This window comes from Sorex fumeus, unplaced genomic scaffold, assembly GCF_029834395.1.
Source record: "Sorex fumeus unplaced genomic scaffold, SorFum_2.1 ptg000032l, whole genome shotgun sequence".
Taxonomy (NCBI): Eukaryota; Metazoa; Chordata; class Mammalia; order Eulipotyphla; family Soricidae; genus Sorex; species Sorex fumeus.
In genome coordinates, this window is record NW_026606089.1 from 3,004,329 (window position 1) to 3,014,891 (window position 10,563).

Here is a 10,563-nt window from a genome sequence, read left to right on the forward strand (position 1 = left end):
CTGTCTGAGCAAGTGAAATCAGAGATAGATAAATGGGACTATCTTAAGCTAAGAAGCTTCTGCACCTCCAAAGAAACAGTGACCAAAATACAAAGACAGTCTACAGAATGGGAAAGGATATTCACCGAATACACATCTGACAAGGGGTTGATATCAAGGATATACAAAATACTGGTTGAACTCCACAAGAAGAAAACATCAAACCCCATCAAAAAATGGGGCAATGAAATGAACAGAAACTCTCTCAAAGAAGAAATCCGAATGGCAAAAAAGCACATGAGAAAATGTTCTACATCATTAATCATCAGGGAGATGCAGATCAAAACCCAATGAGATACCATCTCACACCTCAGAGACTGGACCACATTCAAAATAACAAAAGCAACCAATGCTGGCGCAGATGTGGCGAGATAGGGACACTCCTTCACAGTTGGTGGGAATGCCGACTGGTTCAGCCCTTTTGGAAAACAGTATGGACGTTTCTCAAAAAATTAGAAATTGAGCTCCAATTTGACCCAGCGACACCACTCCTGGGAATATATCCCAGAGAGGTATAAATGTGTAGTCGAAGTGACATCTGCACTTATTTGTTCATTGCAGCACTCTTTACAATAGCCAGAAACTGGAAGAAACCTGAGTGCCCAAGAACAGATGACTGGTTAAAGAAACTTTGGTACATCTACACAATGGAGTACTATGTAGCTCTTAGAAAAGTTGAAGTCATGAAATTTACATACAAGTGGTACAACATGGAAAGTATCATGCTAAGCGAAAAGAGTCAGAAAGAGAGGGATAGAAATAGAAAGATTGCATTCATCTGGGGAATATAAAGTAACAAAATATGAGATTAATACCCAAGAATAGCTGAGATCAACACCAGGAGGATTACTTCATAGCTTAGAGGCCAGCCGGGTATTCTAGGGGAAAGGGCAGTTCAGGTAGAGAAAGGGGCACCAAATGAAGGGTGTTTGGAGGATCCTCCAAGGAGGGGAGATGCATGTTAAAAGTAGACTATGGACTGAACATGTTTGCCACTCAATGCCTCTTTTGCAGACCACAACATCCAAAAGAAGAGAGAGAACAAAAGAGGATGCCCTGCCAAAGAGGCAGGGTGGGTGGGTGGGGGGATATTATCCATGGTGGGTACTGGTGGAGGGATGGGTATTTGATCATTGTATGACCGAAACCCAAGCACAAAGATTCGTAAATCTACAACTGTACATCATGGTGCTTCAATATTAAAAAAAAATTAAAAATTTATTAAAAAAAGAAACATATGGGGCAATGAGCTAGTGCAGTGTGTAGAGGGTGTTTACATTGTATGCAGCTAATCTGAGTTAAATCCCCAGAACCCTGAGCCTGCTAGAAGTAATTCTGGATAGAAAATCAGAAGTGAGCCCAGAGCACATCTAGGTGCACTCCCCTCCCCACAAAAAAGGAAGAAAAGAAAAGAAAACATATAACTGATTCTTGAGTAAAATAGAGATTAAGGGTGCTAACTCCTATATAACGTTTGAAAACCCCCAAATTTAATAGCGAGTCTAGTATTGACCAAAAAGATGGTTTATTAATAGTATTTACTTACATTGTCTGCTAGTTGTGCTATATGTGGTCTGTAAATCTGTAAATTTGATACATTTAAAAAATTTATAATGGATTTTATAATAGACTTTATAATACATTGGTATTTTGTGTTTAATAAGTGACAAATTATATCTCTACTTTGTGGGTTATTTGGGCCATAGTATGTGGTGCTTGGGATTTCTGACACTGTGCTCAATGGTCATTTCTGGTGGAGCCAGCCATTAATTTGGGTTGACTGTGTGCATGGTACGTGCTTTAACCCCTATACTAAGCCTGGGGTCCAATCAAATCAATTATCTGCATATATTTTATACATGCATGCCATAATTTTCTTAGATTTTTGATTATTCTAGGATATACTGATCATCTTTAATTATTCCACATCAATACCAATGACCAAAAATATTTCAAAATATAATTATTGAAAAAAAATTATATAGAAGTTCAAATTTGTGTTGTTCGTGAGATAACTATATTAAGAAGAAATAGAACCACAAGAAACATACAAGTAAAATGAAGGTACATTTCTTTGAAGTCTTTAAATTATGTATTTATATTAGTATATATACAAGTATAATTTTCACTTAATCACTTAACTTCCCATTAGTCGTCAATTTGCTCGAGCGGGCGCCAGTAACGTCTCCATTTGTCCCTGTTGCGTGCTAGTGTAGCCCAATGGCATCTCTTCGCTCCGGGAACATGGAGGGCCTCAAACCGATCGTTCATGATCTTGACAAAGAAGTCTGACTATCTGGTAGGTGGGCGGCCACACGGTCTCTTGACATCCCGTGGAATCCAATCAGTAACAGCTCTAGTCCAACGGTCGTCTTTAAATCTCATTACGTGACCAGCCCATCTGATTTTCGACACCTTGGCATATGAGACAGCGTCCCTGATCCTTGATCGTCGACGGATGTCAGAACTCCGGATTCGTTCTCTCATTTGAGTGAAACGTGATATTCCAAGCATAGCTCTTTCTATTCTTCTTTGGGAGACCTGAATGGCGTTCTCATCTTGTTTGCGTAGGGCCCAGGTCTCTGAGGCATATGTTAATGCAGGAAGAACAGTGGAATCAAAGAGATGTGCCCGGAGCCGGAGGTTCTTCGTCCTCTTAGCTATTTCTTCGACGTTCTTGAAGGCATTCCAAGCCGCTCTCTTCCTCCTGCGCAGCTCGGGTGCCAGGTCATTTCTCATGTTGACCTCTCGACCTAGGTACACATAGCTGTTGCATTCGGAGATGGTCGTTCCATTGAGAGTGAATGGGGCATCAGGAACAAGGCTGTTTCTCATAAACATTGTCTTCGTAAGATTCAGCTGTAGTCCTACCTTTCCACACTCACGGTCAAAGTCGGCCAGCATTTGTGCCGCTTGGCTGATGTTTGGTGTTATTAAAACAATGTCATCAGCAAAGCGGAGGTGGTGTAGTTGCCGACCATCTATCTTCACTCCCATTCCTTCCCATTCCAGTCGTCGCATGATGTTCTCGAGGGTGGCACTGAAGAGTTTCGGTGAAATGGTATCACCCTGCCGCACCCCTCTCTTGACATCAACGATCACTTCTTTGTAGAATGGTGAGATCCTGGTAGTGAATCCGCAATACAGCTCACGGAGGATCCTGATGTATTGGGCTTGAATGCCCTGATTGGCTAGGGCTTCAATGACCGCTTCCGTCTCAACAGAATCAAAGGCCTTCTTTAAATCAATGAACGTTAATCAGAGCGGCATCTTGAACTCCCGAGAAACCTCAATGAGCTTGGTTACCGTGTGGATATGGTCGATGGTGCTGAATCCTTTGCGGAACCCTGCTTGCTCGCATGGTTGTCCTTCATCTAGTGTTCTGCCAATCCTATTCAGGATGACTCGAGTGAACAGCTTGTAGATGACAGACAATAGGCAGATCTGGCGATAGTTGCCAATGTCATGGATGTCTCCCTTCTTGAACAGTAGTACGGTCCTGCTGGTTTTCCATTCGGACAGAACCTTGCATTCAGACAGGTAGCGAGTGAAGAGCCGAGCCAGTGTATTGATGAGTACTGACGGCAGGTTCTTCAGGTGTTCAGGTCTGACCTTGTCTGGGCCGGGTGCTGTTTGCTTTTTTACCAATGAAATGGCGTGTCGGATTTCGGAAGGGAGATCGTTAGGAACGACATACCCATCCTGTGGAATTTGGTATGTCGGCAAGTGGACATGGCTATCGAAGATATTTGAGTAGAAGTCATGGATAATCTTCTCCATTGCCGTTCTGGAGGATGTGATGGATCCATCAGGACATCGGAGGGCAGTCATCTTGGTCTTATAGTTGGCGAAGGACATGCGGGCGTTACGAATACTTTTCCCGGCTTCTGCCGCATCTACCAGTACTTCTGCTCTTCTCTCTTTGAGGTCTTCCTTGATCGCATCTCTGCATTGCTTTGCAAGCTCGGACGTTAGCTTGCGGTTGCCTGAGGCATGCGCCAAACCATGCTGGCGAATTAGCTCAAGAGTTTTCGAAGATAGGCGACTTTTTGTGGCTATCTCTCTCTTGGCGTTCCTCGCACATTCATGGAGGTGCTGAACCAGTCAATCGTATTCCTCGTCAATGTTGTCAACAATGGCATCTTCCCATGTTGCCGCAATAGTACCAAAGAGTTCCCAGTTGGTGGTCATTCTGGGAGTTCTCTTTTTGAACTTTGCAGCCCTTTCTCCCCGCTCTGTGAAGTAGAATTTTGCATGAAGGAGACGGTGGTCCGATCCCGTTCGAAATTTTGGGACAACAGCGACATCAGTCAGGCAAAACCGTCGATTGAATATGATGTGGTCTATTTCGTTGTGGAATCGTCCACCAGGAGACTCCCATGTCCATCGTTTAGATTCTGCCTTCTGGAACTGTGAGTTACGATGAATGGTCTTGGTCGACATGATGAACTCAGACAGTCTCTCACCCTGTTCGTTCCATTCTAGGCCATGGGTTCCGATGTGAAGTTCTTCAGCTGATCTTCTCGGTCCTATCTTGGCATTAAAATCACCCACAATGATCTTGTAGAAGGTGTGGTCTTCTTTATAGAACTTCTCTAGCTCCATGTAGAACTTCTCGATTTCTCTTTCATCATAATGAGATGTTGGTGCGTAGACAACGAAGATAGAAACTGCAGGCAGTGAAAAAAGTATAATTTTAAAAAAATAAATTTCAGAGACAATAAAATTTTTGAGTTTTGTTAATTGTAATGTTGTACTGCTAAGCCTATATTTATGTGAACATTTATATATATATTTGTCTATTTTTCTGATTGTTTACTTAAGATCTGTAGTTAAAACTAACTTACTGATGACAGGGTATGTGGCTCAGGGCTAAAGCACTTGGGTTGCATGTATAAAACTTTAGGTTGGCCTCCTGCAAGGCAAATGCCCTACCCACTGTGCTGTAAACGTTATATAAAATATACTAAAAATAAGAGCTAATGACATTGGTGAACAGTGCAATATAAATGATTATTTAGTAATTTTCTGGATTTATTAATGAAATATGTAAGCTCGTGAGTATAATGGGAGTAGTTTTCTAACACAATATTCTGAGGAATTTCAAACTATTAAAACAGTCTTGTAGGATTCCATCTCACTAGCATGCTTCATTCTACCCCTCTCTCTATCCAATCCGGTCTTCTTCTTGGGAATCTGACCTCCTGATTGACTAGCCTCTACCTTTCAACTGCCTACTTTATGACATCATTCTCCCACCAAACCAACCACCAACTGGAAGAACCTTGGGGTTCCCATGCGGTTGTTTGTAAAAAATTTGAATCATCCTGGCAAGTGACCAGTGAACAATAGTTGGAATAGTGGGTTCCACTTTAGGTACCAGATGGTTACCTTAGACAAAAACTGAAATGCCATACAAATTTTATTTATTCTAATATAATTTTAATAAATTAAAATGATGCATCGTAGTTAATTGGTTGTTAATAAAAGTTATGAAGTTTGAGATGCTGTGGTTGTTTTGGGGAAAGGCTGGGGGTTGAAGAATGGCATGGGAAAGAATGGGGAGTTATAGAGAGGACAAAGGGGGAATACACAAGACTCTAAGAAAGATAAACTTGGTACAGGGTTATAAACCCATAAGAGGAGAAATTGCATGGGCCTGATGAAGTGTGGGGTAGAGTCAGAGGAACAGTATTGCTGACAGGGCATTTTCTCTGCAAGCAAGAAGGACCCAGTTCAATTCTTGCAATCCTTTATGGTCCTCAGAGAACCACCAGATGTGAAACTTGAGCGCAGAGCCAGGAGTAAGACCAGAGCACAGTCAAGTATGCCCCATCCTGGTGTCCTCCCAAAAAAAAAAATGGGAGAAATGGCACAGTCTGGGGATTAGGATTAAAAGAAAAAATTCGGAATAGGCTAAAGAAGGCAGATGAGTCAAAGGTGACCGGAAATAAAGTTAAAATTCTTTCATGGAGTCTGTGTTTATGCCTCATGGCCACTTTTGGAAAATAACGAAATTTGAGACACATCTCTAAAAGGTTCGGGTGGTCTAATCATAAATGATGGCTGGGGGTTGTGAACACATAGACTGGGGAATGAACCTTCCAGATGAGTGGTCAACGGCCTCAGAGTCATTCAAGGATGACTCTTAACAGGGACCAAGCCAAGAGAACTGTTGCAGCATGAAGCCTGAAGATCAGCTCCTGGGAGATGCAGAGATAAGTCACCATGACCTCGGGCCCTCTGTTCAGCACCCCTAGCTGCACAATTTCCCTTATTCCCAACAATATTCAGAGTCGCTATCACGGTGACACTTTGCTAGCTAGTATCAACAATGAGGTCCATTGCCTCTGTAAGTCTTTGCATTTGTAAACTCCCCGCTGTGGGAAAGCCTGCTTTCAGGCAATGGCATCTGGACATTTCTGGCAGGGGGAGCTCAAATTATATTACCTTGAAGGGCTGCTCTGTGGTCTTCCATGGTCCCTGGTGCCTGTAGCCCTCTCTATACATCGCTGTTAACTGGAGATCACACAAGAACCAACGTTATCAGTGTTGTTGGGGCTGCCTTGGGGGATGTACTGGACTAAGACATGCGCACTAGGTCACCACGAACAAAGCTGTTGGTTCCGCTTAACCTTAAGCCTGGAAGGTGGTGGTGGAAAGAGATGGTCCTGGGAGAGTTAATGGGGTGATGGATGGATGGCAAGGAAACCGGGAAGGGTAGGGAACTGGACAGCTGGTGATCATCATAGGAGAGTTGGTAGATGTGTTTTAATTACGATAATATGTTTTTCAGAAATGATAAGCAAAACAAAAATATGAAAACAAGATAGGTTCCAAAGAACAGGTTACATATAAGATCGAGATAGCTGAAAGGGCTGGCATTCCTTCTGGAGCTTTCAATCATACCATTTACTAAAGTTGGTATTTTCACGTTATTTAGCTGTGGAGAGGAATAGTGAGAAACAGAATGCCACCAGAAAAGCAAACTGGATGACCACCTTTCATAAAAGCCAGGTGAAAGGTGTTCACATGGATCCCAAATGCAAGTGGGTTAACAGGAACATATATTTAATTAAGTCTGCTTGGTACCAGTAACTACTTTTGTGGAAATGGAGGAAAAGGAATACAGTTTCTGACAGACTTGAGAATAAACTGCTAACAAATTTTCCCAGGAAAGGGTAGTTGACTGGCTGGGAACAGAAAAACTTGAAAAGTGTTTTGCTAACTTTCATGTATGGCTAAAGGAAAATGATCCCAGTAAACTCTCAAAATTAACAAGCTTCAACTCCCTTGAAGGAAAGTTGTATACAATGTGGAAAAAATGCTGGGAGAAAAGTCTGAAATGATGGGAAAAGAGACAATAAGTGCAAAAGGAAGGACTTGACATTTGGGTTCCTCTGAAAATAAAGCTTGAAACAACAAGATCTGATGAGCACATGATTTACTGGAATGGGATCTGAGAGGAAAATAGTGATATCAGGGATGTGAACAAGGAACATCCAAATTAAGGAAGACTTAATTAGCTGATTACCCCATGGGCAACATGGTTCCAAGACTACCAGAACTTACCAAGGAATTTACTTTAATTTTCTTTCTTTTATATGGTCAATTACAACATGTATTCTTTGCATAATTCAATGACAATTTGGAGTGTTCATTTCTTTCTCAATATTCTTTTCACTTGTGTAAGCATCTTAAACATCTGCTGGATAACAGAATTATTTGATCAGACTTGATCAAATATCAAATCAAAAAAATTTGATCAGACTTGATCAAATTTCAAATAAAAAAAAGGGTGCTAACTCCTATATAACGTTTGAAAACCCCCAAATTTAATAGATAGTCTGCTATTGACCAAGAAGATGGTTTTCTAATAGTATTTAATTCCATTGTCTGCAAGTACTGATATGTGTGGCCTGTCAATCTGTTTATTTTGATACATTTAAAAACTTATAATGATTTTTATAATAGACTTTAAAATAAATTTGTATTTTATGATAGTAAGTCATAATTTATAATTCTATTTTTGTGGGGTATTTGGGCCATAGTATGTGTTGCTTGGGACTTCAGACTCTGTGCTCAAGGGTCATTCCTGGTGGTGCCAGCCATTAATTTGGGTTGACTGTGTGCATGGTAAGTGCTTTAACCCCTATACTAAATCTGGGTTTCAATCAAATAAACTATCTGCATATATTTTATACATGCATGGCATACTTTTCCTTAGATTTTTTTATATTTCTAGGATATATTGATCATCTTTAATTATTTCACATCCATACCAATGTCCAAAAATTTTTAAAATATAATTATTGAAAAAAAATCTCACAGAAGTGCAAATTTGTATTGTTCCTGGGATAAATATATTAAGAATAAAATAGAACCACAATAAACATATAAGTAAAATGGAAGTACATTTTTTGGAGTCTTTCAATTATGTATTTATATTAGTCTATATATAAGTATGATTTTTAAATAACCAATTTCAGTTAGTATAAAATGTTAATTGAGGCCGTCCCCCACGCCCCACCGAGGTCGCCAGCTGCTCCCCACGAGCGGCTCTCCGGCACGGCCACGGCCCCGGAGGCACAAGGACTTAGCACAGAGAACCAGCCGCTTGGAGCAGAAAAGCAAATGGACTTGTGTTGATGCGCGCCACCAAGCCTGCCCGGAGGGGGAAGGGCGTTGACCGGCCTGCCCGCTCCTCTCTGGAAAGAAAGATGGCGGCCGCACGGGAGCCTTGTGGAAAGCGGGTTTGAGCCGGGCTCGGGGAAGCGGCGGGGACCTCATGGGAAGGGGGGCTTTGTGGGCCGTCCCCCACGCCCCACCGAGGTCGCCGGCTGCCCCCCACGAGCGGCTCTCCGGCACGGCCACGGCCCCGGAGGCACAAGGACTTAGCACAGAGAACCAGCCGCTTGGAGCAGAAAAGCAAATGGACTTGTGTTGATGCGTGCCACCAAGCCTGCCCGGAGGGGGAAGGGCGTTGACCGGCCCGCCCGCTCCTCTCTGGAAAGAAAGATGGCGGCCGCACGGGAGCCTTGTGGAAAGCGGGTTTGAGCCGGGCTCGGGGAAGCGGCGGGGACCTCATGGGAAGGGGGGCTTTGTGGGCCGTCCCCCACGCCCCACCGAGGTCGCCGGCTGCTCCCCACGAGCGGCTCTCCGGCACGGCCACGGCCCCGGAGGCACAAGGACTTAGCACAGAGAACCAGCCGCTTGGAGCAGAAAAGCAAATGGACTTGTGTTGATGCGCGCCACCAAGCCTGCCCGGAGGGGGAAGGGCGTTGACCGGCCCGCCCGCTCCTCTCTGGAAAGAAAGATGGCGGCCGCACGGGAGCCTTGTGGAAAGCGGGTTTGAGCCGGGCTCGGGGAAGCGGCGGGGACCTCATGGGAAGGGGGGCTTTGTGGGCCGTCCCCCACGCCCCACCGAGGTCGCCGGCTGCCCCCCACGAGCGGCTCTCCGGCACGGCCACGGCCCCGGAGGCACAAGGACTTAGCACAGAGAACCAGCCGCTTGGAGCAGAAAAGCAAATGGACTTGTGTTGATGCACGCCACCAAGCCTGCCCGGAGGGGGAAGGGCGTTGACCGGCCCGCCCGCTCCTCTCTGGAAAGAAAGATGGCGGCCGCACGGGAGCCTTGTGGAAAGCGGGTTTGAGCCGGGCTCGGGGAAGCGGCGGGGACCTCATGGGAAGGGGGGCTTTGTGGGCCATCCCCCACGCCCCACCGAGGTCGCCGGCTGCTCCCCACGAGCGGCTCTCCGGCACGGCCACGGCCCCGGAGGCACAAGGACTTAGCACAGAGAACCAGCCGCTTGGAGCAGAAAAGCAAATGGACTTGTGTTGATGCGCGCCACCAAGCCTGCCCGGAGGGGGAAGGGCGTTGACCGGCCCGCCCGCTCCTCTCTGGAAAGAAAGATGGCGGCCGCACGGGAGCCTTGTGGAAAGCGGGTTTGAGCCGGGCTCGGGGAAGCGGCGGGGACCTCATGGGAAGGGGGGCTTTGTGGGCCGTCCCCCACGCCCCACCGAGGTCGCCGGCTGCTCCCCACGAGCGGCTCTCCGGCACGGCCACGGCCCCGGAGGCACAAGGACTTAGCACAGAGAACCAGCCGCTTGGAGCAGAAAAGCAAATGGACTTGTGTTGATGCGCGCCACCAAGCCTGCCCGGAGGGGGAAGGGCGTTGACCGGCCCGCCCGCTCCTCTCTGGAAAGAAAGATGGCGGCCGCACGGGAGCCTTGTGGAAAGCGGGTTTGAGCCGGGCTCGGGGAAGCGGCGGGGACCTCATGGGAAGGGGGGCTTTGTGGGCCGTCCCCCACGCCCCACCGAGGTCGCCGGCTGCCCCCCACGAGCGGCTCTCCGGCACGGCCACGGCCCCGGAGGCACAAGGACTTAGCACAGAGAACCAGCCGCTTGGAGCAGAAAAGCAAATGGACTTGTGTTGATGCGCGCCACCAAGCCTGCCCGGAGGGGGAAGGGCGTTGACCGGCCCGCCCGCTCCTCTCTGGAAAGAAAGATGGCGGCCGCACGGG